This window comes from Penaeus chinensis, chromosome 42 (genome assembly GCF_019202785.1).
Source record: "Penaeus chinensis breed Huanghai No. 1 chromosome 42, ASM1920278v2, whole genome shotgun sequence".
Classification (NCBI taxonomy): domain Eukaryota; kingdom Metazoa; phylum Arthropoda; class Malacostraca; order Decapoda; family Penaeidae; genus Penaeus; species Penaeus chinensis.
Genome location: NC_061860.1, coordinates 16,190,297 through 16,207,040, shown reverse-complemented (window position 1 = coordinate 16,207,040; position 16,744 = coordinate 16,190,297). Strand labels below are relative to the sequence as shown.

The 16,744-nt window shown below is 33.0% G+C and overlaps 1 protein-coding gene across 3 annotated transcripts in view; it reads right to left on the bottom strand.

Moving 5' to 3' along the window:
• The window catches only part of LOC125047807 (trichohyalin-like), a 91,166-nt gene extending 80,151 nt beyond the window's left edge, over positions 1–11,015 (bottom strand). For 2 of the 3 annotated variants that reach the window (XM_047646259.1, XM_047646261.1), the window contains exon 1: positions 10,538–11,015. The gene's annotated coding sequence lies outside the window, so the exon portion shown is untranslated. Of the gene's footprint in view, positions 1–827; positions 960–10,537 lie in introns of all 3 variants that reach the window. The other variant, XM_047646262.1, reaches the window with a different exon arrangement.
• Positions 11,016–16,744: the final 5,729 nt, after the last annotated feature.

Genomic DNA, 16,744 nt, shown 5'->3' with positions numbered 1-16,744 from the left:
ATAACAACAACAACAACAAAACAACAACAACAATAATAATAATAATAATAATAATAATAATAGCAATTTATGGAAAAATATAGAACTGTCGTGGAACACATGCTCTGAATTTAAATGTTTACATATGTTCTGAAAGCTTAACTGATTGACTGACGTGTTCATTTGGCAAGAGACCAGCAATAACCTCTACTTCATTTATCTCTTACGTAAACAAAAAGCAAAAGATAGATTGCTAAACTTCCTGCGTGTGAAGATCTAAAACCAAGCACAAACACACGGATACACACACAAACATTTAGTCAACTACGCGCGCACAGACGGAGACACGCATACACACACAAATACACGGATACACACACAAAATGTTTTCCAACTATGCGCATACAGACGGAGACATGCATACACACGCAAACACACGGATCCACACACAAACACACCGGATCCACACACAAACGCACGGATACACACAAATATTTTTCCAACTACGCGCACACAGACGAAGACACGCATACACACAGAAACACACGGATACACACACAAAATGTTTTCCAACTATGCGCACACAGACGGAGACATGCATACACACGCAAACACACGGATCCACACACAAACACACCGGATACACACACAAACGCACGGATACACACAAATATTTTTCCAACTACGCGCACACAGACGAAGACACGCATACACACACAAACACACGGATACACACACAAACATTTAGCCATCTACACGCACACACACATACCACTCCCCTCCTCACCTCTACACACACAAACACACGCACATTTGTCCAGTTTTTGATTATAGTTCAGGACAATTACCCAGAATCTAGCACGTGCCATCTTCTGTGCTTGCGACTTCCGTAAACATGGACTATCCCTTTCAACACAGGCACGAGTCCGCGGTTACAGTTGTATGTCCTCTGACGTGGCGTTTACTTCATTTTCAGCTGGCTAAAGGCGAGGAAATATAATTATCAATATTATCGATATTATTATTATTTTCACCATATCGACACTATAAAAATTACAGTGATGTGGATCAACAATAGAAGCAATGATTATTCTTAGAAGCATTGTTATCAGTAGCACGTAACAATAGTAATATTGATAATAACGAACAATTATAGCAAGGGAATAAAGTCACTTGTACTAAAAATAACAACTAAACAACAATAACAACACCAAATATCCCGATAAAAACCAGCAAAACAAGAAAAACAATAATAACAAGAACACGAAAAACAACAACACGAAAAACAACCACAACAACAACAACAACAACAACACCAACAACAACAACGCACAACCACGACAAAAACAGTCCTTAACGAAGCACAACCCCAATTTCACACGCGATCAGAATGCGAGCAAATATTCTCTTAAATCCCCACCTGTAAGCCCGGCTTGGGCTGTGACGAACGACTTGCTACGCACTGAACTCAGAGAGAGCGGAGGGGGGGGGGGAGGGGAGAAGGGAGGGGGAAGGAAAGGAGGAGGGGAGAGGGAGGAAGGGTGATATATACACATATACATACGTATATACATATATATATTATATATATATATATATATATATACATACATATATACTATAAATACACAATATACTATACTATATTATGTTTATGTATACATTTATTATATGTGTGTGTGTGGTGTGTGGGTTGTGGTGTGTGTGTGGCGTGTGGGTGTGTGTGTGTGTGTGTGTGTGGGTGTGATGTGTGTGTGGTGTGTGGTGTGGGTGTGTGTGTGTGTGTGTGTTGTGTGTTTATATTATATTTATATATTTTTTTCACATATACAGTATTTTATATATTTATCAAGATAAATTTTATTTTATTTTATATATTGTATATATATAATATTATATTCCTCGTCTGTTCACACTTCGCATGCACAGTTCATGCTTGCATCATCATAGATCAAATCATTTGCTGTTGTCGGTTTCGTGAACTTGGGTCGCTTAGCCATAACGAAAATAATGATGCTGCTATTTGGCATCAGTACGATTCCTGCGGGGTCTACATGTTTCATAAATTATATTGCTTTCACGCATTTACAAGTTAGCGCGTTTGGGGTAATTCATTTATCGAAATTAAAATGCTTGATAAAAATAAGAATAAAAAATAGTCTCACTCAAAATACTTATTCGTGTCGGGGGCGGGGGGTCTAGCGTTTGGGAATGGGTTACGGGCTGGTATGATTTTTTCGAGGGTTGGGTGGTGATGGGGGGTGTCGGTTTTGCGGAGAACGGCGCGGAGGGGGGCGAAGAAAAAGAGAGCGAGAGGGGCGAGAGAGAGGCGAGAGGAGGCGCGAAAGGGGGGAATGGAGACCGAGAGGATAGGATGAGAGAGAGAGGCGGAGCGAAAAGGGGAGAGCACGGAGGAGAGAGTGGGGAGAGAGCGAGGCAAGCGAAAAGAGCGCGTCAGAGAAGAATTGGGAGAGCAGAGAATAAGAAGGCGAGGAGAGAGGAGAGAGCTCGCACACTTCTCTGCCTCTCTCTCTGTCCTCTCTTTCTCTTCTCTCGTCACTCTCTCCTCTCTCTCTACCTCTCTCTCTCTATCTCTCCTACTCTCTCCTCTCTCTCTCCTCTCTCTCTCTCTCTCTCCTCTCTCTCTCTCATTCTCCTTCTCTTCTCATCTCTCTCTCTCATCTCTCTCTCACTCCTACTCTCATCTCTCTCTCTTCTCTCCTTCTCTCTCTCTCTGCTCTCTCTCCTCTCTCTCTCCATCTCTCTCTCTCTCTCTCCATCTCTCTCTCTCTCTCCCTCTCTCTCTCTCTCTCTCTCTCTCTCTCTCTCTCTCTCTCTCTCTCTCTCTCTCTCTCTCTCTCTCTCTCTCTCTCTCTCTCTCTCTCTCTCTCAAGACGCACGCCCACAGATGCACACCCACCTGTCCCCAAATTGCCGGCGCTTGCAACCTTGATTAAGGAATGTGTGGGGGAGGAAGGAGGAGGGATAGGAAGAGAGAGAGAGAGAGAGAGAGAGAGAGAGAGAATGAGAGAGAGACATGCAGACAAACAGACAGACAGACAGAGGAAGAGAGATAGACAGAAACATACAGACAGACAGACAAAGAGAGAGACAGAGACAGAGAGAGAGAGAGAGAGAGAGAGAGAGAGAGAGAGAGAGATACAAATTGAGAGGACAAGACAGCTGGGGTTCGTGTGGGCGGTTCGAGGGGCGGAGAATAAGGGGAATAAAAGAAGAGGAGAAAATGGGAAAGAATGGGTGATTGCAGGGAATAAAAGAAGAGAAGGGAGAGGGAAAGTGAATGAAAGTGATGGGAACGAGAGAAGAGGAGAGAGGTGGGAAGAAAGGGAGAATGAGGGGAATAGAAGAAGGGAATGGAAGGGGAAAAAGGAAATTATGAAAATTATGAATATGATGAAAATGGTTATAAAGAATAATAATGATAATGATGATAATAATAATAATAATAATAATGATAATAATAATGATAATAATAATAATGATAATAAGTACAGTAATGATAATGATGATAATCATAATAATGAAAATAATAATAATAATAATAATAATAATAATAATAATAATAATAATAATAATAATAATAATAATAGTTATAATAATAACAATAATAAAAATAATAATAACAATAACAATAATAATAATAACAATGATAATGATAATGATAATAATAACAATTACAATGATAATAATACTAATAATAATAATATTAATAATCATAACAATGATAATGATTGTGATAACAATTACAATAATAATAATAATAATAATAATAATAATAATAATAATAATAATAATAATAATAATAATAATAATGATGATGATAATCATAATAATAACAATAATAATAATGATAACATTAATGATAACAATAATAATAATGACGATAACAATAAAAATAATAATAGTAATGATAATAATAATAATAATAATAAGAAGAAGAAGAAGAGTTAATTATCATAATAATAATAATGATAATAATGATAAGAAGAATAATCATAAGTAGAATATCATTATCATTATCATTTTTATCAGTGATAATATTAAGGATAATTGTGCGGAGGAGAATATTAGCAATAACAATAATATCAGCAAGAATAGTAGTAGTAGAATAATAATAATACTAAAACTAATAGTAACAATAAATAGTAGTTATGATATTAATGAAAATAATGATAATGATAATAATAATGATAATAAAAATATTAATAATAATAATAATAATGATAATAATAATAATAATAATAATAATAATAATATCAATGGCAATAATAACAATAATGATGATAATTATATCAACAACAATGATGATAACCAAAAAAATAGTAATAATGATAATAATTCTAATAATAATATTAATAATTATTATTATTATTACAATAATAATAATAATAATAATAATAATAATAATAATAATAATAATAACACTAACAACATTGATGATATTAATGATAATAATAACAAAAATAGTAATAATGATAATGGTAATAATAACAACGACGACGACAAAACAACAATAGCAATAATAATAGTAATAATAATAACAATAAATAACAAAACAATAATAATGATAATAATAATAATAATAATAATAATAATAATAATAATAACAATAATAATAGTAGTAATGATGATGAGGAGGAATATAATATCAGTAACAATTTTTTAAAAAAGGCCCTCTGACGGAAAGGCAATTCTTAACACGCCCAAATTTTTATGTCAGTTTCAGTGTCTATTTCTAATGCCAATCTATCTATTTCTAATTCCTATTTCTAATATCTATTACTAATTCCTATTTCCAGTGTTTATTACTAATATCCATTCCAAATGTCTATTACCAATGTTTGTTTCCAATGTCTATTTTCAGTGTCCATTTCCAATGTTTATTTCCAATGTCTATTTCCTAAGCCTATTACCGGTGTCTATTTCCAGTCTCTCTTTCCAATATCTATTTCTAATGTTTATCAAATACCCTATGTCTATCAACAAAATGCTTTCCAACGTTTATTCCCAATGTCGATTTCCAGCGTCTATTACCAACGTTTATTACCAATGTCAATTTGCAATATCTATTACCAACGTTTATTACCAATATCAATTTGCAATATCTAATTCCGAACTGAAACAAGAGAAGAGCATCGGCTTGCGTCGAAGGGCGAGTCAGGGGAAGGAAGATGAGGCGAGGGAAGCGCAGGTGTTGAGCGGTTGTTTGATGGCTCGTTGAGGGAAATGAGGGGAGGAGGTTATGGCTACGTGCAAAACAAATATACAGAAGAAAGCATCTATATTAATAAGAATTTCCAAGTAGACGCCCTTTCGAAATCATTTAGCTTTATCTTAGACTGCCCGGTGTCAGGAAAGGAAAAACTGGCAACTCACCCATTTGAGACGTGCTGATGGCAAAAAAAAATTCAGCAAACTAATAATGACAATATAATAAAATAAATTAAATGAAAATATAGACCTTGCATATGCACTCTAAATATACCAAAAATAGGTACAAATAAGTATTAAGCGTCCGTTGATTAGAATTAAGAGGAAGTTTTAGCGAATCGGAGTAAACCAGAGTCTGGATGAGTTGCCAGTTCTTTACTATCTTGAGATTGGTGTTCGGTAATTCGGACTTTATCGTAACACTGTGAGAATTAGTGATCATCCATAATTTATCTCTCTATAAACAAAAAAACGAGGATTTTAACAGCAATAATAGGGAAGCCGAAACTTTCATTTTTAGTATTTATTTACAAATAATTCATGCATACACTGTTTAAATCATTTCCTTTTGCTCCTTGACATTACTTAAGTTTTAGTACCCCCCCCCCCCCCCATTGCGCAAGTTCTCTCAGTTGGTGACAACAGTACTCTATAAATAAAGAAACATACGGTCACACAGACGGACAGGGAACAAAAATAAGGGTTACGACAACAGCGAAACGGTATGAGTCACTCACCACATGACATGAGTTTGCGTAATTGTATTAGTCATTCAGAATACATGTACATATATATAAATGTGTGTGTGTGTGTGTGTGTGTGTGTGTGTGTGTGTGTGTGTGTGTGTGTGTGTTATAATAATAACAAAAAATAAAATAATAATAATTACCAATTAATTCATTCATTTTGGAGTATTGCAACTCTTCCTAATTCTCATTGCCGGAATAAAGATTACTCTTCTAAAAACTGTCACTGTGACCTCTATCCGGTCCCCTTTATCAACTCGTTAGTATGTTGTAAGAGTTGCTGGGAAGGTGGATGGTTAACATGACAGTAAATGAATAACAGGAAACATGCAATAATAAAAGTTGATATAAAGAAGAAAAAGGTAATTCTTTCATAAGTAAATAGAGTAATGGTGATGACACTAAAAATAATAGGGTAATGACGCTAATAAAGATAACATACAGGTAACAACAGCATAATGTTAATGGTAATAATAACGATAATATATGATAACGAAAATATTACTTGTAATATATAGGAATGCTAAAAATCAAGTTAATGATGTTATATTCCTTGTTATTATGATTATCATCATCACTGTCATTATTAACATTTTTGTTATCATTATTATCATAACATTATTATCATTATTGTTATTACTATTATTATCATTATTGTCATTGTTATCATTACAATTATTGTTTTTATTATGATTATCATTATTATTATTATTATTATTATTATTATTATCGTTATTATTATTATTATTATCATCATCATCATTGTGATCATATTTTTATTATTGTTATTATTATTATTATTATTATTATCATTATTATTATTATTATTATTATAACTATCATCATCATTGTGATCATATTATCCTCCTTATTATTATTATTATTATCATTATTATCATCATCATCCTTGTCATTACGGGTATTTCCATTATCATTATCCTTATCTTATTATTATCTACAATTATCTTCATTGTTATTAAACTACATGTATTACTACTATTACAATAATGACAATCATCATCGTGATAACAATAATAATAATAACAAAAACAAAAGTAATCGTAACAATGATAATACTAAATTATGAATAATAATAATAGTTAAAACGAATGATGGGAAGGAAAATCTCAATAATAAAATTTGTTGCAGTGGTAACAGCAATATCAATGATAACAATATAACGAAAACAACATTAATAATGATAGTGATCTAAATAACAAAACAATAATAATAATAATAATAATAATAATAATAATAATAATAACAATAATAATAACAATAATAATAATAATAATGCCAATAATAATAATAATAATAATAATAATAATAATAATAATAATAATAATAATAATAATAATTATAATAAAAATAATAATAACAATAATAATAACAATAATGATAATGATAATAATAGTAATAATAATATTAATAGTAATAATAATAATAATGATAATGATAAGAAGAAGAAGAAGAAGAAGAAGAAAAAGTAATAGTAATAATATCAACAATAACAATAACAGTACTAATACTGATGATGATAATAATGATGATAAAATTAATAATAACAATAACAACAACAACAATAACAATACAGATAGTAATAACACTAGCAACAACAACAATAATAATATAAAAATAATATCAATATTAATCAGAACCATAATAATAATAATAATGAGAAGAAGAAGACGAAGAAAACGACCAATAATAAGAATGATAATGATAAAAATAATAATAATAATGATAATTATAATAATACTAATAATAAAAACAATGGTAATAATATTGAAAATAATAATAATAATAATAATAATGATGATAATAATAATAATGATAGTAATAACAATAATAATAATAACAACAACAACAACAGTACTACTACTAATGATAATGATAATAATAATAATAATAATAATAATAATAATAATAATAACAGCAATAATGATAACAATAATGATAATTGTAATAACAATGGTAAGAAAAATAACATTAGCAATAATAATAACATAAATAACGATAATGATAATAATAATAATAATTATTATTATTATTATTATTATTATTATTATTATCATTATAATAGATAATAATGATAATAATGGAATAATCATTCTCATCGTTATAATAATAAAAATTATAATAATAACAATAAAAGTATTTATAAAATAATAACAACATGAATATCAACAGTAAAAATTCTTATTGATAATGATTATCATAATAATGAAAATAATGATGATAATGATAATAATAATGACCATGATAACAATGATAATGATGATGATAATAATAATAATAATAATAATAATAATTATTATTATTATTATTATTATTATTATTATTATTATTATTATTGTTATTATTATTATTATTATCATAGAAATAATAATAATAATAATAATAATAATAGTAATAATGATAATAACAATAACACCAATAATAACAATAACAATAATAATAACAACAACAGCAACAATAATAATAATAATAATAATAATAATAATAATAATAATAATTATAATAATAATAATAATAATGATATATATCCATTTTTATTGGCGTTGTTATTATTATTATTTTTTATATTTTTATTATTATTGATATTTGTTGTTACTATCATTGGCAATAAAGATGATGATAATAATAATAATAATAAAAAATAATAATAAAAATAATAATAATATAATTATTATTATTATTATTTTTTTTTTTTTTTTAATATTACTATCTTGATTATCTTTATTAACAATGATAGTAAGAACAAATAAAAATACAATAATAATAATAACAACAACATCATTAAGAATAATAATAATTAGTATCATTAATAATAATAATAATAATAAAAATAATAATAATAATAATAATAATAATAATGATAATAACAACCATATTATTATTGATATCATTATTATCATTGTCATTATTATTATTATTATTACTATTATTATTACTATTATTACTATTATTATTATAATTATTATTATCATTATCACTATCATTATCATCATCATCATCATCATCATCATCATCATCATCATCATCATTATCATTATCATTATCATTATCATTATCATTATCATTATCATTATCATTATCATCATCATTATCATTATCATTATCATTATTATTAGTATCAGCATCATCATTGTCATTATTGTTTTTATTATAATCATTATTATTATCATCATTATTATTAATATTAACATTATTATTATTATCATTATTATTATCATTATTATCCTAATCCTTATTATCATGACTATTATCATTACTATTATTATTATTATCATCATCATTATTATCATTATTATAGCAATACCAACAATGATATTAATAATACTTTTAATAATAATAATGCTGATAATAATGATAATAACAACAATACTAAAAAAATTATAATGTCAATAATAACATTATAATTATCATTATTATTATTATTATCATTATTATTATAATGATGATGATAATATGATGATTATCATTATTATCATTGATATGACTATTATTATTATCAATTTTATCATTATTGTTATTATCATTATTATTATCATTATTATCATTATTATTACCATCATTAATATCATCATTATTATTATCATCATCTATTTATCGTTAATATAATTAATGTGATATGATTATATTATCATTACTATTTATCACTATGATCATTATCATTATTAACGATTGCAATGATATTGATAATGATTATAATGCTGCTTTTGCTATTGTTGATGACGATGATGGTGATGGTGATGGTAATGGTGATGGTGATGGTGATGGTGATGATGATGATGATGATGATGATGATGATGGTGATGGTGATGATGGTGACGGTGATAGTGATAGTGATGGTGATGGTGATGATGATGACGGTGATAGTGATGGTGATGGTGATGGTGATAGTGATGGTGATGGTGACGGTGATGATGATAATAAGATGAAGATAAATAAGAAGAAGAATAAAAGAGTAATAGAGGTAATCATTTATTATTGTAAGAAAACAACAACAGAAATGAAGGCAGCAAATACAACACTATCAACACCAGTAATCTAATCGACAGAAACAACAGTAACAGACTTAGATAATATATGCTCCATTCACCCAGCATGCGCTCTGAACCCAAGTCTCGAAGCAACATCTCGAGACCGGAAAAGCTGGGATCCGACCCTCTCTTCAAAGCAGATGCCAAGAAAGACACGCAAAACCCTTAGAATTTGTGTTAGACTTTTCTCTTTTGTGTATTTTCTTTTCCTTTAGCTTTGTCTTAGTTTGTTTCGTTTGGTGTCCATCGGCCGCGGTCAAAAAGTAAAAAGTAAAAACACGCACACACACGGTTGTTAATCTGCCTGTCATTGGTCAGCTGGTCTGCTCCGTTTTCTTTGTCGGTGGGTTTACATTTGTCTTTTTACGTTTTACTTTTCGTAAACTGTAGCATGTGCGCAGATAGTAAAATATGTGTCATGGGCGGTGTGCTGATGGGAGTTATGTTTTCCGACCCTTTGGATACTCATAGAGGAATTAGCATTGCACAGACAACAACAGCGGAAAGCGAGACGAAGACCAAGGAAATACTTACGTTGAGATGACAGGCGTATGGATAATGACGCGAATTTTCTTTCTTCTCTTTTTTTTTTTTTTTACTTTTTTCGTTTCTTCTCCTTCTCTCTCCGTCGATTATTGTCACCCGTCACTGGAGAGGACACTGTAACTGCGCTCTTTCTTATGAAGGTTTCCTCTCCGACGATAACACGCAATAAAAAAGAGAAGAAAAACCTATCACCGAAAACCACGCGTCGTCGAAAAATTTCTAGGTCGACGCGTTCCACCTGCACGCGTTTGAGTGTGCGCTTCCTCGCTCTCGCCCTCGGATTTGCGACAAGAATGCCGCCGTGCTGCTGGAGAAACTGCCTTCGCGTCCGTATGAAAGGGGGGCCAAGAATTACCAAGAGCGTAAGGCTGGTGGAGGTGTTATCGGGGGAAGGGGGGCGGAGGGAGGAGAACCAGTCGGTGAGGCAGCCGGGAGGGCGTTCCTAAGCTCCAACACAGAATCCCAAAGCTGCAGAGGTGGTTGTGCTGGCGGGAAAGGGGGAGGGCGCCGCTGCCAGCAAACGCCTACAGCTATTTCTGTTTCGCGTGCGTTAGGGCCTTGGCATGACACCTGGTGCCAACAGATCTTGTTCAGGCCGTAGGAGGAGGAGGACGCACAAGATTGTTATGGGCAAATCGTCGCTTTGTATGACTGTTTTCCTGTCTTAATCTTTGAAGTCTATAACTGAAAAAATACGAAACGATTTCACAAAGGGAAATATTTTCTTACAAGAACGCACGTGTTCGAATCTTTGCAATGTTCACCTGCGTGGCCGAAGCCTGCGACGTCACACCTTCACGCGCGAAAATAGAGGTTTGATTCACGTCCGTCGGAATTCCACAGCTCGATCTCGAGCTGTTGATGTCTACCTCGACCGAGCTCATTAGATATTTTAACATGGTCACACACACGCACGCACACACACACACACGCACACACACACACACACACACACACACACACACACACACACACACACACACACACACACACACACACAACACACACATACACACACACACATACACACACACACACACACATATATGTGTGTGTGTGAGAGTGTTTCTAAACATACACACACATACATTCATTCATACATATATATATATATATATATATATATATATATATATATATATTAATGTGTGTGTGTGTGTGTGTGTATGTATATTATATATGCATGTATATATATATATATATATATATATATATATATATATATATATATACATATATACATATAAACATACACACACATATCAATATATATATATATATATATATATATATATATTAATGTGTATATGTGTGTATGTATATATGTATATATACATATATATACATATATATGTGTGTATGTATATATATATATATATATATATATGTGTAATATATATACATATATATCTTTATATATATATATATGTATATATATGTATATATATGTATATATATATATATGAGTGTTTGTGTGTGTGTGTGCACATAAAGATAGATAGATAGATAGATTTGAGTGTTTGTGTGTGTATGCATATATATACATATATATATATATATATATATATATATATATTTCAATGTGTGGGTGTGTGTGTGTGTGTGCACATGTATACATACATATATATACGTGATATATGCACACAAATATGGCATTATAATAACCTAACATAGTCTGTGAGAATTATGTTTCTGCAGAACCTAAGACACATTATATTATGATGATAAAATCAATGCTACAGCTATAATCAATAATAGCATTCAGCAATATTGACAATAGCAATATCAACAGAGATAAGGACCAGCAGTGACACGAGCATAAGCTCACTGAGGGACGAGGCACTTTGCCATACAGGGGCGCAGTGACTCATGAATGGCTAAAACCTATTCCCTCTTCAGGTGGTAGAAAGGGGCGCAATGGGTGTGGAGGGGGAGGAGGGGGGAGGGGGATTGGGAGGGGAGGAGGGGGGAGCTCCACCGATAAGGAAAATACTATGGGTACGCCCCCCCCCCCCGCCCCCTCGCCCCCCTCGTTGTGACGCCCTTGATACTGGTAATTAATCAGAAGAACAGACTAATATTTTTGAATTTTTTTATGAGATTTTAGTTAATAAAGATGCAGATTACGAAAAAAAAAACGAAAAAAAAGATGTGAAAAGTTAATATCAACGTAACATTAAAATTATAAATATGTGACTGTATAAACGATGCTTCCCGAAGATTCCCAGACCTACTCTCGGCAGCCATGTTGTTACGTCATCATAGTTGTTGTCATTCATGTCACGTGACCGACATTCTAGAATAGATCTCGCTTCCTATAAATAAAACTCCATTTTAAAAAAAGTATTATTAGTCATTGCAGAGAATTCAGTGACGTCGTCCTCTTCGGCGATATTTTTAGTATGCCTTTTAAGCCACTCTGGAAATATGTTCTTGGGATGGATATCTGAAGGCAGCAGTGATAATGGAATGCTGATGATGATTATGTTAATGACAATGAAGATAATTGTATCTTTTATTATTGCATCATTAATCGTAGTAGTAGTCATAATAGCGGTTATACTAATGATGATGATAATGAAATGATTATAATCGTGATAATGATGACAATCGTAATATCAACAACACTAATGATAATAGTAGTAGTAGTAGCAGTAATAATGATGATAAAACAATGATAGTAGTAGTATTGATAATGATTATAATGATTATCATCATGATGATAGTAGTAAAAACGAAAAAAAAAATTAATAACGAAAACATTGATACTAATAAGCACAATAATGATAATAATGATAATAATAATAATAATAATAATAATATTAATAATAACGCAATAATGATGATAGTAATAATAATAATAAATATATCAATTAGCATGATATAGTAATAGTAATCCTAATAAAAACAACAATGATGATATAATGATAACAACAACAATGGTAATGATAAAAAGAGAGAGGGTTATGGGCCCGTTGAAAAAATATCTGGCATCAGCAGCAATTATATAATAATAATTATGTTGGTAACTTCTTAACCTTGTTTCTTCTACTTTTTTTATAATGTAACTTATTTGACAATCGACCTTGAGGGCTCCTCCTGGAGACCAAAGCAGGAAGTGTCATAATGTTTAGCGGTCTGCCTGACAGCGTGACAGCAGAGAACACGTCAACATCTTCCAAGATTTACTCGTCATCTTCAAGTCACAGAATCTGGCTGACGAGACGGTGATTTTTTTTTTCTCTTTTGCAGGACGTCAGACTTTTGGAGACCGTAGATTAGATTCTCGTGATGATCCTCTTAGGGGTTTTATGAGGAACACGTCTATGTCATGAAACGAATATTATGTGTCTTAAAGGTAATAATGATATTCTCATACGTAGAGAAACACATACTTATATGCATATGTATACATGTATGTATGTAGATATACATATATCATATATACATATATATATACATATATATATGCATATATGTTTTTTTATTTTTTTATACAGCCATCCATTCCACTGCAGGACATAGGTCTGTGTGTGTGTGTCTGCGTGTGAGTCTGCGTGTGTGTGTGTGTGTGTGTGTGAGTGTATGTGTGTGTGTTTGTATGTGTATGTGTATATATACATATGCATAGACACACATATATATATACACAGATACATACATATATATATATATGTATATATATATATATGTTGTAGAGTATGTTTATTTGTTTGTGCGTGATACTATACTCGAATTAAATCTTAAAGGTAATATAATCCCATTTGAAAAACAAAGCACATTAAGGCAAATAAAGAAAAGAAAACAGTTTCATCGAAAAGAATTCCGAAAGCCACTGAGTACAACAGCTCCGGAACTCAAACCCACGAGACTGAACCAGCGCCCGAGTGAGGCCGACGGGCCACAGTCTCCAGAGGGAAAGACGGAGCCAACTGCATAAATTAGACGATCGAGGGGAATTTTAAATCAAACTCTACAGCGCCAAGAAAACCAGTTGCTGACAACAACAACAACAACAACAACAAGAGCACCATCTCCGCCTTGAGCTTGAAGAACTTGCTTGTTCGTACTCAATCTTGTCTGGACAGAACAGGAAGTGCGAGGGAAGAACTTGGCCTTACTCAACGAACTGAGCTTGAGCTTACTTTGACGGTAACCATCTGAGAGAGAGAGAGGGAGAGAGAGAGGGGGGGGAGGAAGGGAGGGAGAGAGAGAGGGGGGGAAGGGAAGGAGATAGAGGGGGGGAGAGATAGGGGGGGAGGGACAGAGAGAGAGAGAGGGGGGGAAGGGAAAGAGAGAGGGGGGGTGAAGAGAAGGGGGGAGGAAGGGAGGGAGAGAGAAAGAGAGAGGGGGAGGAAGGGAAAGAGAGAGAGAGGGGAGGAGGAGGGAGGGAGAGAGAGAGACAGAGACAGAGACAGAGAGACAGACAGAGAGAGAGAGAGAGAGAGAGAGTGTACATGGAGAGAAAGAGAGGGGGGGGGGGAGGGAGGGAGAGAGAAAGAGAGAGGGGAAGGAAGGGGAGGAGAGAGAGGGGGGAAGGAAAAGAGAGAGAGGAAGAGAGAGAGAGAGAGAAAGAGAGAGAGAGAGAGAGAAGGGGGGGGCGAAGAGAAGGGGAGACGAAGGGAGGGAGAGAGAAAGAGAGAGGGGGAGGAAGGGAAGGAGAGAGAGAGGAAGAGAGAGAGAGAGAGAGAGAGAGAGAGAGACCGAGAGAAAGACAGAGAGAGAGAGAGAGAGAGAGAGAAAGAAAGAGAGAGAGAGAGAGAGAGAGAGAGAGAGAGAGAGAGAGAGAGAGAGAGAGAGAGAGAGAGAGAAAGAAAGAAAGAAAGAAAGAAAGAGAGAGAGAAATTCAAGCAACAGCGAAGGTGCGGTGAAGAGAATGGAGGCCTTTGATCACGCAGACTGCGGCGCCGTCTGAAGGATTACTGTTACTGTTTTATGTGTTTTCTTTTGTTGATAGTAATGGTATTGCTATCGTTGTTATCATTATTGTTATCATTATTCTATTATTAGTATTACTATCTATCTCCATCATCATTATCGTATACACGTACGTACTGTACATACATATGGCCATATATATATATATATATGTATATGTATGTATATATGTGTGTGTGTGTGTGTGTGTGTGTCTGTGTGTGTGTGTGTGTGTGTGTGTGTGTGCCTGTGTGCCTGTGTGCGTGTGTGCGTACATTGTACATATATACATATACATATATATGCATATATACATATATATACACATATGTGCGTGTGTGTGTATATATTTCCTCTATCTCACGCAAGGATTTGTTACTATTTTTCTCTTCTCTGTGCCTTTTCTCTCCCCGGCCTGGAAAAAAAAATGGATGGAGGAAAGGGGAAAATATGAGGTATGGACGTCAGAGTAAGCGGAATGTTGCTGGAATTGTTGCCAGAGATTTACTGTGTCCGTTGCTTTGATGTTCGGAAGCGGTCCGTCCAATGCCTTTGGCAAATTGTACAGAGCTGCAGGCCTCACGCATACATGCGCGTGCAAACACATACAAACAAATACACATGCACATGCACTCGCACACTCGCACACACACAATACACACACGTGCGAGCGTACGTGCGTGTGTGTGTGTGTGTGTGATATATATATATATATATATATATATATATATATATATATATATATATATATATATAGATAGATATATATATATTTAATTCATACACACACATATATATGTGTGTGTGTACGTACACACGCACGTACACATATATATGTAGAAAGATAGTCAAAATGTTAACAGGTATGCTGGTAAATAATTAGTCAAACCGTGATCAGGCAAATTCAGCAATAGGAACTGAATTCGTCACTGACTGAGCTCCCTTTTTATCAGCTCGTTATAGAGACCCTTGGATCAACGATTCCGCGAACACCATCCTAAGTGTAGAGCCAGACAGAGCTTAGCAGAGTCTTCTGCCATAGATGATAGATCTTTTGGAGATGGAGAGTCAGAGCGAATACTGTTCAGAGTGTTCGTACAAAATGCCCCCCCCCCCCCCCCCTCTTTCAGCCCTCTTCGACGTGGCCACTCCGGAGTAAAGATTTCCTTGATGTTTAGAAATAGTTTTAATCGCGATCATAAGAGGTATGTGTGTTATACCCGTGAGGAATACTGATCTGTCAAATTTGTCCCATAGGGGTAATTAATGTATACCAAA